This window comes from Corvus moneduloides, chromosome 6 (assembly GCF_009650955.1).
Source record: "Corvus moneduloides isolate bCorMon1 chromosome 6, bCorMon1.pri, whole genome shotgun sequence".
Taxonomy (NCBI): Eukaryota; Metazoa; Chordata; class Aves; order Passeriformes; family Corvidae; genus Corvus; species Corvus moneduloides.
The window spans coordinates 38,282,930-38,299,354 of NC_045481.1; the positions used below are offsets into that span (position 1 = coordinate 38,282,930).

Here is a 16,425-nt window from a genome sequence, read left to right on the forward strand (position 1 = left end):
GTCTATAGCAGACAGAACAACACTCAATTCTAGCACTGTCCCAACACCAGATGAAGACTGAGGGCCTACAGTGCCCCCAAAAAGACAAAGGTGAGGTTCTTTTTTCTAAGCACCTCCTTCTACTTTGTGGCAGTTCAGGGAAAGCCAAACTGAGTGCCCTACACTTGGCCAAAGTTTAACAGGACTTTCTGTAGCACAAGAGGCAATAACACTTAGAGAGTACTGAGTCCTGCTGAGTTTCATTGCCAGCAGAAACACTTTGTACAACCAGGTGTGGAGGTTTCCTATACAGATCTTCCAAATCCAGGGGCCCACATCTGGTGCCAGAGGAGAGGAAGGGACATGCTAGCAAAACAGCTGTATTGGATTATATTCATAATTCTCAGAAATGTACAGAAACACTTTCCAGCATGCGAACACTTGCGTTTCAGGATTAGTCTTGAAGAGGCAGAATCGAATTCTTCCCTTTCCTGGCACTCTCCCCTTGACCCACAGGGGATCAATCAGCTTGTGAGCTACAGACGAAAATTTGCACACAATAAAGATTCTTTTCAGATACAGCATTTGGCAGGGGCTCATTAGAGGAAAAAAGGGCACTGCTTTAGACAAGGAGTGGCATTAACTTTTCTCCTTATAAAAGGCAAAGGATATGAGTTACACAGAAACCAGACATGAAGTTCTGAGAATGGGGGCCTGATAGACAAGCCTGAGTGACTTTGAGAGCCCCATGGCATCACCACACACTGCCTGTGCAGCCATGCCACGTGACAAAGTTGTGGCTATGCAGTATGACTTCAGTTTTAGATCAGAGCTGGGTCTCTTTACATGACAGTTGTACAGAAGAGCTTGAAAAAGCAAGATGGAATGGTCATTGTCACATCTTCCTTGTCAAACATTCTTTTAAAGCCCAGACTCTGAAAGAAGACAATGACAAAATACTTGTATTTCCAAAGTTAGCTTCTGTCCTTCTCTGCTATAGAAGAAAATGTAAAAAATGATGGATGTCCAAAACAGAAGAAGTAGAACTTCATTTTGCAAGTGTCAAAATTTCTTGGTCTCTTGCTCTCCAGCTGGCAAGACTGCTTGAAAGCCCTGGGGGCTTTTTCCTCAGGAGCTTGCCTGACCTGCAACACCTAAACAAACAGGCAGGAACACATTCTTTCATTGTTTTCCTACAATTTTTGCTCCTGTAATTATTCGTATTTTATGAAAGCCAACAAGAGAGATGAATAGTCTAACTCTCCGTGAAGGCTGTCTTTTTCCCAGGGGAAAAATCTGTAAGTTTCCACAGTGTTGTTGCTCCTGTTTGTACCTAAGAGTCAAATAAAAGTTAACCACTCCCGCACAGATTTTTGGGGGAAGTGCATTTGCTACTTTTTATAACAAGGCAAAACAGAAGTAGACTGCCAAAGAAACTCACATGACTGGCTGCAAGTGAATCACTGCAAGTGAACTGCTATTTCTTGTGTATGCATAAAGTTTTTCAGTCCCAGCATGCTCGGTCCTCAGAGAAGAATCTCCCCCTTACTCTATTTTGACTCACAATAATTGCATTTTTTCTGTAGCATCAGCCCAAATTGAAGCCCAAACTGTTCTGCATGCCAGAGAGAATAGTTCTGCTGGACAGATTAAAAAAGGACCAAAAAAGGCAGTCATGAGATGTCTCAAATTATGCAAGGTGATGCCCTGATGCAATACAGAAAACACCCCAAGAAGAGGGTAAGTGAAAAAAAAAAAAGTCTGGAAAAAATGACCACAAGCTTGTATTTTAGGCAGGGAAAGGAAGCTCAGCTGGTGTCATTCCAGTACAGACCAACTTTGTTTCACAGTTTAAAATGTGTTGTGATTGAAATAAAGCTGTCCATACAAGCACTGCCTGCCTCAGAGGCACTCTGTAAGTCCAGGCCCCGCTGAGATTGTGTGCTGGCAATTGTTTGATAATTCTCAAGCAATACACCTGCACTCTGAATCACTGCAGGTACTGCTTTTATAAACAACAATTTTCAAAGACTTAAGTATGTATTAACCAAGGTGCAATACTGAAAAGGTACATTGCCCCCAGATGGCAGCCTCTAAAGTATTCCTCAGTTCCTGAGGAATAAAGACATGAAGCAAGAGCAGCAAGAAATCACCACGGACTTCCTAGGTGCTCACTGTAAGGTCACTGGATTGCAATATGATAGTCCCACTGCAACATTAGGGAAGAGTATTTTCTTTTTCAGAATGACAACAGTGTAATTTTCTGGCCTCCCCATGCATTATTGGAGGTCTCGCATTTCTGGATGATCTGGATTAGTGTAACTTTAATCTGTTGCAGCATTCATTCCATCACCAGCTCTGGCAGCAATCCAGGCAGAGGACAGAAAACCTCCAACAGCCTTTCTTTGGGAGCCTTCTTTTCCCTATCCACTTCACAGACATGGTGACAGCTTTTTCTGACTCAGAAATAAGCCTGTCTTACATTCCTGTTGGCTCTGAGAGCCTGAGATAGCCACATCAGCCTGTCACAGCCGTCTGTCACAGGTATCATTCTTCTTGTTTTATCACACCATTATGCGACTCAAAGGCCACAGAGTAGGCAAGTATCAGAACCAGGAAGATGTACTAAGTTTTTTACACCTTCAAGGAACAACAGCATTAAGCAGATGGTAATTTATCATGAGCGCTTTTATTTGGTTCTGGTTTGCATCAGTTTTAAGAAAAAGGTGTTGACTTCATGAGGAGTCCTTCGTGATATACTATAAAAAGAGGGGAAAAGAAAAAAATCATCAATACTCAGTTAAAAATAGACTCCCAAACTTTCCTTTGGTCAACCCAGTAAGTGAGAGCAGAAAACAGAGCTCTGCTGAACAAAACCTAGAATTGTGGCACTTCTCATGTGTGGTGGCAGATTAAACAGTGATAGTCATGAAACAATCCCCCCATCTCTTCCTCCATGCCATCCACCATGTCTCTCTCAAGTGGGAAGCAGCATCCTCATTGCAGGATCAGCTGGTAAAGTGGCACAGCAGCTGCTCTGCGACCATCATGTATCAACGTCAAGTTCACAATGTGGTTTTCACTATCTGCTGCTAATGACCAAGAGGTAAGGTGCTCCTCACCACCAGATCCTCTTTCCTGCTTAGCAGAGCTGTTCAGGCTGGTTCAAGAAGAGAGGTTGTTTCTAAGAGTGTGAGCACTGATCCTTCTCTTCTGTTTAGATCTTCCCCAGCTAACACCATGGCAAAGAAACAATTTTGGGAAGGGACAGAACAGCTGAGGATCCTGATCAGTTCAGATATCTCAGCTTAATCTGTTGCCTATACACTACCTGCATCATCCCTACTCTGCAGCTCTTAGCACTTCTCTAGAGCTCTGGAGCACTGACAGACTTATAAAGTGTCCTGCCTTACAGTGGCCTGACCAAGACTCAGGATGTATAGCAGAGTGGAATGCTTTGTGGGGGACCCAAAAACTTACACCACTCCATGGCTGCAAAACTTCCTAGCTCTTATTAAAGATTAGCCTCTACAAGTATCCAGTCCTCTCTCAGAATCACGCACCACATCACACACAAAGCACAGCTAGATTCACTCTAGAGCTGGGGCTGCTATGAACGAGCCCCTTTGAAGATGAATTAAAAGTGTGCCATCTGTAAGTAAAGCAACCTGTTCTTGTGAAGCCAGACATCTTCACTAGGAAGAAAGGCTCTCAAGTCAAAGGCAATAAAATATCTCAGTTAGGAATGGTATCTCAGAGTTTAAATTCCCTCTTTGAAGTAGCACACAGGACTGTTGTTATGTGTGTTAATGAATAGCTCAGCATTCTCAGACTAGTTAGTTAAGCACTACAAGGAATTAGAAATGCCTCGTGCCAGCCACTCTTTTCTATGGAGCCACTGGCAATGTTTTTGTAGTAGTTTGTCTCTGAAGCCTTAAAAGTGGCATTGATGAGGCTTTCCATAGAATGAGGGTAGGAAGAAAGCGAAAGCAGGTGTACTGGATAAATAATAAAACCCCTGGAATTTATTTCCAAAAAGTCCCAAGCAACAATTTCAGCAGCAGCAAACACAGGTGCTCAGCAGCACTCTGGACAAGAACATGCAAATAAAGATGAGACAGAGACACATAGAAAGGTGAGTTCCTTATTCCCCAATCCCTCTTACTCCTTTTGGTTATGTTCATTTGAAAAAACACTAAGGTCAGAGAAAGCAGTTAGGTATGCTGCAATCAATAACAAATCAACTGCTTTTGAACAAGAAATTCTGCACCCCTCTGCTGTCTGAAAAAATAGTGCACGGGACATCTTTCACAGGAGATGCACAGTATTACTGGGTGGACCAAAGCCAGGAGTCAAAGCCAGGATAGCAGCAGAGACAAAATAACTGTGGTAAGCTATTAACAGCAGTTCAGTGGCTTCTAAGCTTAGCCTCACTTTTGCCAGCAGGAAAGATCCTGGATACTACTTCATTGAACATTACTGCCTTAAGCAATATAGCCTCATTTATTTGTGTATCTGTTTCACCTCCTAAAGAGAAGTGGTTTGGTCTTGTAAAGGCTTGAAGTGACAGCAGCCTTGAGAACACTTTCAAGGAAATGTATGGAGAGGAATGCTCTTAAAAACATTAAAGCCCCTCTGTTTTTATTTCTGTACTCCAGATGCACTTCTATTTGTCCCCTAAATAAACCCTCACTCTCCATTCCTTGACTTAAAAGGTTGATGTAGAAGTTCCAGTACCTCTGTGAATCATTGTAACTAGTGTGACAGCTTCAGTCTACACATGGTCCCTGGGAATTCAGTGGCAGAAACCTCCCTCAGAAGGAAGCAAGCTCAGCAGCATAACCCTCTGCCAGCAGTCAAGTAACTCAGGTCTACCAGCAAACAAATGCAGCTGTCTTTTGCAAAGATTAACGGGATGGGGGGAGACAGACACAGTCCAGACTCCATCTCTTCTCCTGGAAAACCCCCCTTCCCCACATGCAGATACCCATAACCCAGCTAAAGAAGTCCACGTTAAGCACAAGGGACACCTCCCCAGTCTCTGCTGCCTGACAGAGCTCTGCCCATTACCAGCAGCCTGTGCTGTCACCGTGTCCCAAGTGGCCTGTGCAGACCCAGGGAAGCAGTCTTGCCACAGTGTGCCCCTGCTTCCCATGGCAGAGAATCACTAACCCTGCAACAATACTGCACGTTAAAGACTGCCCACTACCCTGCCATCAGCTAACACCAGGCAGGTCCCTGGGTACCAGCAAAGAAAGAAGCATTAACACACAGCGCTCTTTGGGAGAAACAGAAAAACCAAAACCAACTCCCCTCCACCCCCCACACACTTGTTTTTACTTACACTCTGATCAGTTCCAAGAAGTCTGTTTTTCACCCAGCATGCTGCTGTCAGGATACACACAGTCTCGCAGTTGACTCCCATTTGTCATGATTATTGTTTCCACCAAGAGAGATCCTGTTTTAGGAATACACATTATCTTTATGTATCCAAACTCTCAGCAGCCTGAGATACAGTAAACTAAATAGCTCACTATCACCGAGAGATGAAAGTCCTGCTCCCTCTTCTCACCTCTTCCCTCCCTACACATACCTTGTCAGATCTTATTGCCCACTGATGTCATGCACAAACCCGAAGAAACAAATGCCAGCTCAGATGTACACGAAATCTCTGCCTCGGGCTTTTCTCTCTCCCTGCAGGGCTTCTGGGCAAGACCCAACGTAATCAGGGGTCACCTGTTCAACAGAATGGCTAAAAGCTCCATCTTCCTTCACAAACATCACTCTCCCTCTCTAACACAGGACATGGCTCAGCCATTCTCTTTCCAAAAAATAAATAGAACATGTTAATAAGTGTCCTGCAGGCATCTACAAGGATAGCCTGTAGTGTTGCAGGGGTGCTAAATTAGCACAGTCATAGATAGTCTCTGAAAAATACAAGGAACTTGTTTTTTTTTCCCCTTCACAGTAACTATTGTGACTAGTTTTCACTAACAATTGCAGAAGTCAAGTTAAAGAAGACAGCTGTTATATGAATTAACATTTGAACTCTCATGTGTTTAATAACTCCAACATCAGAAGTTTTTGCTCTGGCCACAGCCTCCCCTATGTTTCTTTCATACAGATTCTTGAGTATCTCAAATTTTGAGCATACACCATGGGTGTTGTCTATAGAGCCACTCCCCATCACCTACTTTCAGGAAACTTATAGTAAGTCAGTAATTTTAAATGTGTGTGTCAATAAAAGCACTTGGCAAATAAATTCGAAATCATAGAGGAAAAAAACACAGACAAAGAAAAAAAAGGATATAACAAATATGCACAAGCTCAGATGCCCAGGCATTGTTTCCTTAGAAACCAGGCTAAGGACAGGAAAATCCTGTAACCAAGAGCAATGTCTGTAGCAGGGCCTCCAGACTTGATAGTAAAGCCTTGACCTTAGAGTATGAGCTCAAAACCAAAAATCCTCCCTCTCCTCCAGGTTATATACCTGCAACACATGGACAGGAGTAGATAGTGATTGCCTTGTAAGGTTCAGATGCTAAAATAATTAGTGAGAAGTGATACAGCTGACAACGTGATAAATACCATCCTTGCAGAGAACTGGCAGGCTGCTGCATTATCAGCACCCAGACTAAACAGAAAGGCTTACCAGGGAAAACACCTGCACTTACTATCCTATGGAATCAAGTCTGAATTTCAAAAATCTCCATCTAGATCTTAAACAAAGGAAGGGATTTTGCAAAGTAAAGGGGTTTGATGGAAGCTTGTCTGCCATGTCCACCTGGGGGATAAATGGGCAACAGCCCAGCATTAGCACCCACATGTGTAAGGCTAATTTTTAAGAAAAGTTCTTCAATCCAAATCTTTTGCCAAAAGTCACAGTAAATGGCACCAAAATTATTTTTGAGTGAGTGTTACATGGCTCATGTCAGATAGGGACAGTTAGTAATAGGAAGAGTCTAAATACATACAGATTTCAAACAGTGAAAATCTGTACTACAGCTCTTGTGCAGCACAGGAAACTGGCATTACAAGATTCATAACTCCAGTAGCACTCCTCTAGAGTATGCCAGGGAAGACTTATTCCTGCAAGGACTCTGGAATAGCTTAGATGTAGATTTGTATGGGGCTGTCTCAATCTGCAAAGCAGCAGAATTTGGTTGAAGGACTCCAAAACACATGGAAGTGGGAAGTAATTTTTTTCAGACTAGGTATTAGATAGTGCAAAGGTGATGCTGGTCCAAAGGAGATGAGGATCTTCCTGCCTTGTAGTAGAAGAGGGGGAAATTGTCTCAGAAAACAGAAAAAGGAAAGTATTTCTGACCACATTGGTCAGTTAGAGGTCTTGATCACAAGAGGACTGAATGCTCATTCCTAGCGCTCCGTGTGCAGTCTCTGGCTAAAACCTTAGTCTGTATGGTGGAGAGTGTGTGTATCTCCAGAAATCTTAACAGTAGCTGGAAGAAATGGGTTCCTCCCTTACTATTTCTTTAACTCAAGAGAAGGTGCCTGGTTGTCTGACAGTGCAATCTTTGAGCCAGTGGAAACAGAAAAAAACCATGAAACCTGTTCACAAGCTGATTATTATGCAGATCAGCAATCGTTATCCTTTCTCTCATTACCTCAAATGCTTTCTGCCATCTGTTGGTAACAAACCTGCATCTGGCAGATTACCAGAGGAGCCCTAATCAATGGGTAATTGGGGTAGAGGATTGTGTGGACAATCCTGGCAACGAAAGCACAGAAAAACTTACAGTGGGAGAAGAAAGTTTGTCCGTCACAAGTGTGACATCCTATACCCAGCATTTCTCTACCGTTCTGACATAATTCCTTCTAGCTGGGAAGTCTGTGGAGGGGTTAGACAGAGATTTGTCACAGGCAATGGGATGAATTATACCAGCCTCTGTAACAATACCTCAAGCAAAAGGTTAATTTCTGACAGATTAAGCCAGCAAGTGCTGCCAGGAGAGGCACAAGCAGAGCAAGCACAAACATGCATGAGTTTTCATTTCCACAGTTGCCTTTTAGAACCATCTGTTAATGAGACACAGAGGATGCTATGGACTCATTCAAGTAATGGCTCCTAATTTAATCTCTTAGTGCCTTCTGATAAGAAATGCTCAAAATATGTCCACTGCAGGTTTTCCTTCTCCAGCCAAGCATTCAGGGTTCTGCTCCACTCCACATAGCCCCAAGTCTTGATTACAGCAGCTCAGATCTAATATTCACATTATTCCTCTGGCTTCCAAAGGAAACAAAGCTTCTAAAATCATACTTCCGGTGATGAACTCCCAACAGAGACATACTGACAGATTCCAACTGAAATTTCAGAATGAGGCAGAGTTACCAGATTACTACAATTTTTTGAGGGAAATGGCATCTGAGTGGAACAGAGAAAGCCAGCCAGAATCACCAGCAAGGGAAAGAAAAAGGGAATTTGCTGCTCTGCATTCCCATTGTCAGCTGGCTGGTCTGTCAGCAACTGCTTTGAGCTATTCTGCACATGTGGAGCTGCCAAGTAACTACTTCTGCTGATGTTCTTCTCTACCATGAGCATCTAAGAAGTAAGGTGAAACTTTAAGTGGTAATTGTAAAGATTTCTGTAAGAACAGATTTTACTGATTCATCTTTCAAAGAACAGACCAAAAAAACCCAATACTGTACTGTTTGAAAGTTCCACCCTTCTGCCACTCCATAGATCCAGAGGAAATTATCAACCAGAAAAATGTTCAGAGCATTTGACTTTCTCTCTCTCTCTAACCACATTGTAATGGCGCTTGAGATGTCAAGATATCGAAGTTTAATAATGACACAATAAATCAACAAGCCTAAGTAATCTCCCAAAACTAGATCTAAGGGTGTGAAAAAGGCAGTACTTTTTTTTTTTCCTCAGTGACTTGCAGGCCAGTGCTGTGTTATGCCTGTTTGCACTGGCCCTGGCAGCTGGGAAGGTACATACATAACATCCCCTGCCCAGACACCACCCTAGGAGGGTTGCGTTCATTGGCACATGGAAGAAATAAGGAATTCTTGTAGTAAGAAAGTAGCCCAAAGAAAAGAAGGAAGTAGAAATCCCTATAAATATCCAAATGCTGCCAATGCCCATGCATGCTGGGCTGGGATCCAAAGTAACTGTTTTGGGATGATAAGAATCCAAATTAGGCACCTGAACATGGGAGAGGAACACCAAAACCCTAACTAAGACATTAGTGAGACTGTGACCAAAAACCAACACCCTCAAGTGATCTAATATCCAGGCTGGGGTGACTAAAATGTGAGAATGTGAATTTTTACTATTCAAAGGGACTAAAAGGAGACATAGGAATGCAAGTGAAAGTTGGTTTTAGAAGCATGTTCCCAAGAGATACAGATCTTATTTCCTTCCTGCTATTAAAGGAAAGGGGACTTTGATATGTACTGGACTACATAAGGGCAGAGAGCAACACCCCCATTTATTCAAATCCAATGACTTTGCTTTTTTTTAAATTCAGTGTTTCAGGGACATTACTGCAATCTCCATCTAACAGCTGCAGCCTGCGACATGCTGCATTTACGTCCCTGCTCAGTAGGCATCTGAACACAATAACTTCTCATAGGCTACCAACTTGGACTGCTACCAAACCCCAAGGGTTTTGTATAGCTTGTGACCCAAATTAGCTGACTTAAAACTTTCAGAGAGGGAAGAGAAATAAAGCTGGTAGAGAGAGATTTAACACACTGCTTTTTGGGGGGGGTTGTTTTTGTTTTGAAATAGAGATATTGTGTGGCCCACCTTGAAACAGGGAAGAACAACTCAGTCACTTCTCTGAAAGATCAGATACCTGTTTGTCAATGGGAGGAATAGTTTCTCCAGCCATCTTGAGCCTCCCATACTCACTAATTGTATTAGTCAGAAAGATGGAGGCACAGTGAAGAGCCAAATCCTCTTCACATGTTATTTGTGGCACTGAAAAAGCAGTGAAAAAAATACCAAAAATACCAGACTCAGTTCTTCAACATGGCTATGCTTTTGTGGGGAATCTCTGTAGATTTAAATCTCAAGCTTTGCTAAAACTGCAATCCTATTGCTTTGCTACTGAGACACCTCAGCACAGCTACACTGGACAAGCGAGAGGCGGCATTAGTTCAGACATGACACTGAATTGTCCTGCTGACACCTCAGTGACTCAGCTGTGCAAGCATCTGAGAGCATTTTAAAGATCCTGAGTATTTCCATATATACACAGTGTTGTTTAGGAAATAAAAGCACCTAAAAGCCAGGTATGATACTCAGCAGCTTCTAGGAGAGCTGTTTATACATCAGTAACCCTCTTGAATCCAAAGTATGTCTGTCCTACTCTCTAACTCCTCATCCACTAACATAGGAGGCTTGTAAGTCATCCTCTGTGTCTGCTGCAAATGATAAAATCTGAAACACCTTTTCCTTCACAAACTTGTGATGCTCCTGTCTATGACTCAGAGAAAAGTAGTACACTCTTCAGGAAAGAGACACTGGCCAGAAGCAAGAATTTTCACAGCCTGTACTAATTCTACTGTATTGAAATAAAGACTGAAATACATTCATCACACTACCCTGGCACAGCTTTGGTCTGTATCCCATGTTTCCTCCTTCTAAAATCTGAAACCCAGTGGGCCTCTTGTTACCATCTCCATACAACTCTCTTCCTTTCTTCCGTAGTTTTCAAGCTTAGTGGCAGGGAGCTTTACCACGTATTCACCCTTCCTCTATGTATGTCAGAATCAAACAGTTCTTTGCTAAATCAATGAGCAAAGGAGGTGAAAGAATTAAGTGAGAGACAAAGGTGGCTGTTAAGATGGTGCCTGTCCCAATGATAGAAGAATCAATAAAAATGATTTTTTAGGCATCACTCTTGACTCAGGGTCTCAAACGAAGATAGTCAGCTCCACAAGTGTCCTAACTTCTGAAGAACAGGATAAGAAGAGAGCACTTTGAACTTCTGCTCAAGGCCCTACCTACAGATTTTTGTTGACCTACAGAGAGCATTCAGCCATGCTCTGACTTACATTATGCAGATGTGCTGAAGGACTCACAGCAATATCTATGTTGTGTGCAGAAATTCTTCCAATTTCCTCATTTTAACATGAACTTCTCAAATTGTTGATTTCATTCAGAGCATAACCCAGGGCAGGACAAGATACCTGGCAGGCAAATAATCCACACCTTTACCTTTGGTTCAGGTGCCACAGCATCGAGCAAGCTACTCACTGCAACTCAAAGCTGCTAAAACATTGTACTGAACCACTCAATTCCATGCAGTCACCACTTTCCAGGTAACCTCTCCACAAGGGTACAAGGGCTGTTTAAGGTTCTTATTAAAACTCCCTTCTGTGTCTGTAACCATGCTGCAGAGAAAAACAGCTTTCAGGGAGAAAACTCTGATTCTACAACAGCAAAGAAAGTACTGCCAGAGTCCAGTCTTGCTGCCTTCTGAACACTGCTATACATTGTTCCACTTCACAGTCTCTGAGGACTGGCTGTATGCACCAACACTAGGTACATCCAGGATCACAAGACATTTCTCAATCAACAGCCAACAACAAATTTAAGAAAATGCTTCTTATAAACAGGAAAGTCCACATTAATTGATTTGCACCCACTCAAGTTCACAGAAGATGACATCTCTGTCCCATTCCATTAGATGTTTCCTGTACTAAAATATTTTTTGCTTTGGAAACCCTGCAACTGCAAGTCTTTGAAGCATATATTGAGAATTACCATAAGCAACCCATCAGAAGAAGATAGAAAGATGACATGGTCCTAGTTGTTCCAATCTCATTAACTGGGTAAGCAGGCAAGTGTTTGAAACAGACTGCAGAACATAAGGAAGTGCTTTTCTCCCAAAAAGGCTGCTCAGCAGAATGTACCACTGTAACACAAATGCAGATGTCACTCTGAGACAGTCATGCTGTGACACACAGGCAAGTATTCAGCAAAGAATTGGGGCATCTAGGAGCATAAGCCTCAAGCCTCTTTCTCCTCCTCACCCAACCACTGTTCAATTCTTTCAAACAACAGGAGCTGATTTAAGTCTACAGTCCTGTTATCTAGGATGGGAACATATTGTTCAGCTTCATGTGGAATGTTTTATTTAGATCAATTATACTGTTATCTTGATAGCTACTATGAGAAAAATTAGACAACAGATATTTTGCTAAAACCATAGTAATTAGTCAGAGACCAACAATTTTTTATTACCCCTGCCCTCCAAGGCTCTTATCAGAGAATAAGTGTCTTGTTCACATGGTGAAAAACATGCAGCAGCCATCAAACACAGCCAGGGCAGCTGCTAATAATTGTCATGTAGAGTCTGTAGAAAAAAGTCCTCAAAAACTAATCCATCAGCTTTTGTGCTCCTCTTTGCCTGTGACATTCCTCAAAACCACTCTGTGTACCTCACTTTTAATAAATGTGTGAAAATAAAAGAGAATCTGTAGATAGGAACAACTTCATTATGAACCCAGTTTCACAGTAATAATTTGTTTACTAGAAAATCTATTCAGCCTGTACACACAAAGAGATGAAAAAAGACTGTTGAATAACTGACTAATTGGAAAACACAGATGTCTGCTTAAGCAGAGTCCAGCAGCCTCCAAGTTCAGGCTGTGTTCTGAAGATCACGCCCCATGCCAAGTGACCAGCACTTGGATTTAAATTGCATGAAGTAGGGAATACCTGGTGTTGGATATCAAACCAGTTGTTCAATCCTTTTCTTATTAGCCATCATCTACAATGAACCCTTCAGTATAGATCATGAAATGATGGATAGCCTATAGTTCAGCTTCTCTGGAACACTTACACTGTGATAAAACTCTACCAAAAACTAGCATTCTCAGTTCAGATGAAGCAAACAAACCATGTATTAAACAAACATCTAATCCTTTTCTGAAAACAACCCAGCCCACAGCCAACACAGCAGCACAGCAGGAATATATGAACTCTACAAAGTAGGGAAATGCCTGAATTACTACCTGTCACATATCAGGTACAGCCTGTATGCCCCTTTATAAAGCAAGGGTATTTACATGGTGCTAGGAAGTGTATGATGGAAATCTCTGTGCAGTGAGACAGCCTGATATCATGCAGACACATCAGTTATGCTTATTCCCACACCAACCAAGCTCTGCAGCTCAAGTGTTGAATTAAAACAGCTCTCTCATCACCACAGGGGCCTACAAGCACTGCAGCAAGTCTGAACCCAATACAGATGTGCTGCAAGTTGGAAGCTCCTCTGCTGAGCTACCCCACCATGGCAAAGAGAGTGTGTAGGATCAGTTATAGATGTACTTGTAACCTTAAGAGTTTTCCTGTAGCTTCCCTGTTCCTAGGCAACCATTCCTACTCAAACAAGCTGCCTCCAATACCTCTGGCCATGACAGACAGGAAACGCCTGAGCCTCTTTTTCTCCCCATCCCAACAAGTTTCAACGAGTAGATCTAACAAGTTTGTCTAATCTTTTTTCCCCTCCTTTCACCTGAAAGCAGCTGCAGGCCAGGTTGCTTTGAAATTCATACCCTAAATAAGTAGCCTGATGCCTTTCCATGAGATCTGGGAGTGAAAAACCCAAACAGTGAGTTGAGGGGGAAGTATCACAAGTCTCCAAAATCACAGTATTACCATGAAATGCAGATCCCAAAGGGTTCAGAAGGTGTAAAGTCAGGACTGGGCATAATCAGAGATAGTAGACGGTTTAGGAGCTGAACCCATACATCATTCACAATGGATTTAAGGAATGCCTGTATTGTTCCTCTTTCAAGCCCTAAGCTCTTCAATTTTAAGAAAGTCCTTATTTCAAAGGAAATTTTTTTTTTTTCTTTAGCACCTCAGTGTGAGAAATACAGATCCATCAATATCACAGTTTGGCCAAAATGTTTTTTAGAAACCACCATTCCCTTTCCCTTCTAGGGCATCACTTCCTTCATGTACAAAACCAACAGAAGAGCCTGGACAGCCCTTCTCTGCTTTGCAGATGCCGTAAGAGCCTCTCATAAACACTACACATACCACAGTGAATCACATTGTACTCCATCTATTCTGGAGAAAAATACTTAATCCATCTCAATAGTAACAACTTAAAATTCAAAAATACCGCAAGTCTTGTATATTTCAAACCTCAAATTTCAGCTCAGCACACTTACTGCAAGGAGGAAGTCTACTTTTAGTCTGTCTTCCCACAGCTCAGTAGAGGGCTGTTGGATGAAGTGAGGCAAGGAACAACAGACTCCCCATGAAATTCCACTAGAAATGAAGAATTTGCACTTGTAAACATAGACAATCTATATGTTGGCATTGACAGGGCAGGGGTGAATGGGAACCACCCATTCCAAGAAATACATGCTAATACATGACTACAGTCTGAGTCAAATTACATCTTATTTTGATAGAGTACAAGATGTACCTACTCCCACTTGCTGTTTTATTGGGATGATGATGCCACAACTCGAAAAAGAAAACATACTAACTTATCTGTTTATGCAAGTCAGTGTCCAATATCACATTACAAACCCAGCTTTACTGGTGCTTTTAACAAGACACACTAAATGTGAACTCAGGCGACTAAGGAGCTGGCTTACACTCTGCGTGTCTGCCGTCAGGAGAATGTGAAGAAGAAGCAAACAAAATGACCAGACCCAAGGTCACTAGATATTGCAACTCCAAGCCCAGGGATGATCTCTCTACAGTTTACTAAATCAGCCAGGTCTGTAGGGAACTTACACTAGAATACAATTAAACAAAAGAGGCTGCACCTCCAACACCATGTTCAGTTTCAGGCCTCTCACTACAAGACACATATTTGAGGAGCTGGAGCACCAAGAGGTGTCCAAAGAGCAACAAGGGTCTGGAGCACAAGTCTTAGGAGGAGTGGCTGAGGGAACTGGGGTTGTTTAGCCTGGAAAAAAGAAGGCTCAGGGGGAATCTTTCTGTTCTTTACAACTACCTGAAAGAAGGTTGCAGCAAGGGGCCAGATGGTCTCTTCTCTCAGGCAACAAGCAACAAGGATGAGAGGAAATGGCCTTTCAGTTGTGCCAGGGGAGATTTAGATTGGATATTATGAAACATTTCTTCACTGAAAGGGTGGTCAGGCATTGGAACAGGCTGTCCAGGGAAGCAGTGGAATCACCATCACAGAAAGCATTTAAAAGGCACGTGGATGGGCCACTTGGAGACATGGTTTAGTGGTGGATTTGGCCATGCTGGGTTAGCGGTTGGACTCAATGATCTTAAGGGTCTTTTCCAACCTAAATAATTCTACAATTCCATGCTACTCATTTATTAACAGAGTAAGTCCAGATTTTGATGTTCAAAACATGAAAATCAGTGACCTGTGAACTGAAATTGCCATTTAGTTAAAGACAATTAACAAATCCCAAAGGCACTGGGATCCTGGGTTCCTCACTTTTGTGCCAGTCTTTCTTCTGCTACAGAACACCTTTAGCTGTCTGCAGCAAACCTCGGTATTTAAATGGACAGCAACGACATCTAGCGGCTTGTTGGGAATTTGCCTTTCTAAATTCCCAGCCTGGGCATTCATTTTTAGAAAGGAGACAGGACCCACTGCTTTCAGCATTTCTCTTTGCTGCTGCCAACTACAGGAAGTGCACCCAAAATTCTCTACAAACTCTTTCAAAACACACACTCATCACTGTCTTCCTCCAACTCAGAGTACTTCCCCCCATCCCTTGCTCAAAGCCTAGGAGAGGTCATGTAGTAGGCTCAAGTTTGCTTTAGGCCTTGCCTGCACAACTGAATTTCTTCAGTGTAGATTTAGCTGCAGATATTTGTTCTGGGTACACAGGGCTGGGGCTCCCACCCACTCTTTTGGTTATGCTGTTCTTCAGCTGCATTAGGCTAAGTGGTAGGATTTATTCACACAGGCAAGGACAAGACCCAAGGCCACATCATTTTTAACAGCTGGTACAGCTCATTCATAGCTAAAAATCATACAAGGGACTGCAAGTTCTAAAATGTAACTGTGCTGAAATTACAAAGAGAAAAGATAAAAATGCTATTCTGAATGCAAGGAGGGAGAGATCTTGCAGATTAGATTTATGGGAGAACAGTAAGCAGTTCACATCCCTTCACCACCATGAACCTACCCCATCCCCCAAGAAAAAATAAACCCTCTTACCTTTTTCACTGAGTGATGTTGCAAAATTGCAGAGAAGCACAGGAAAGTGGTTACTGAAACTTTTGAAGCATGTGACAATGTAATGAAAGTTCAAAAGATACCTTTAGGTAGCTTCCTGTATTACTGGCACTAGTCATTTAATCACTGCTGCAGTCTTTGCCAGCAGTAACACACTCTATAACCTTGACAACAAACCACTTAAATGATTTTTCAGTTAACAATGGTGAGGAAGCATGAGATTTGTGGTACATGTATCTGGTGCACATACCTACAGCCCTCAGAGAACATTGCATAT

At 42.4% G+C, this 16,425-nt stretch overlaps 1 long non-coding RNA gene across 1 annotated transcript; it reads right to left on the reverse strand.

Annotated features, from left to right (window-relative positions):
* Positions 1–2,648: 2,648 nt before the first annotated feature.
* Positions 2,649–15,040, reverse strand: LOC116445922. Its single transcript, XR_004240943.1, has 2 exons — positions 5,324–15,040; positions 2,649–2,738 (listed from the first exon to the last, which is right to left on the reverse strand). It is a non-coding gene; the product is annotated as an uncharacterized LOC116445922 (long non-coding RNA).
* Between the last annotated feature and the right edge of the window lie 1,385 nt (positions 15,041–16,425).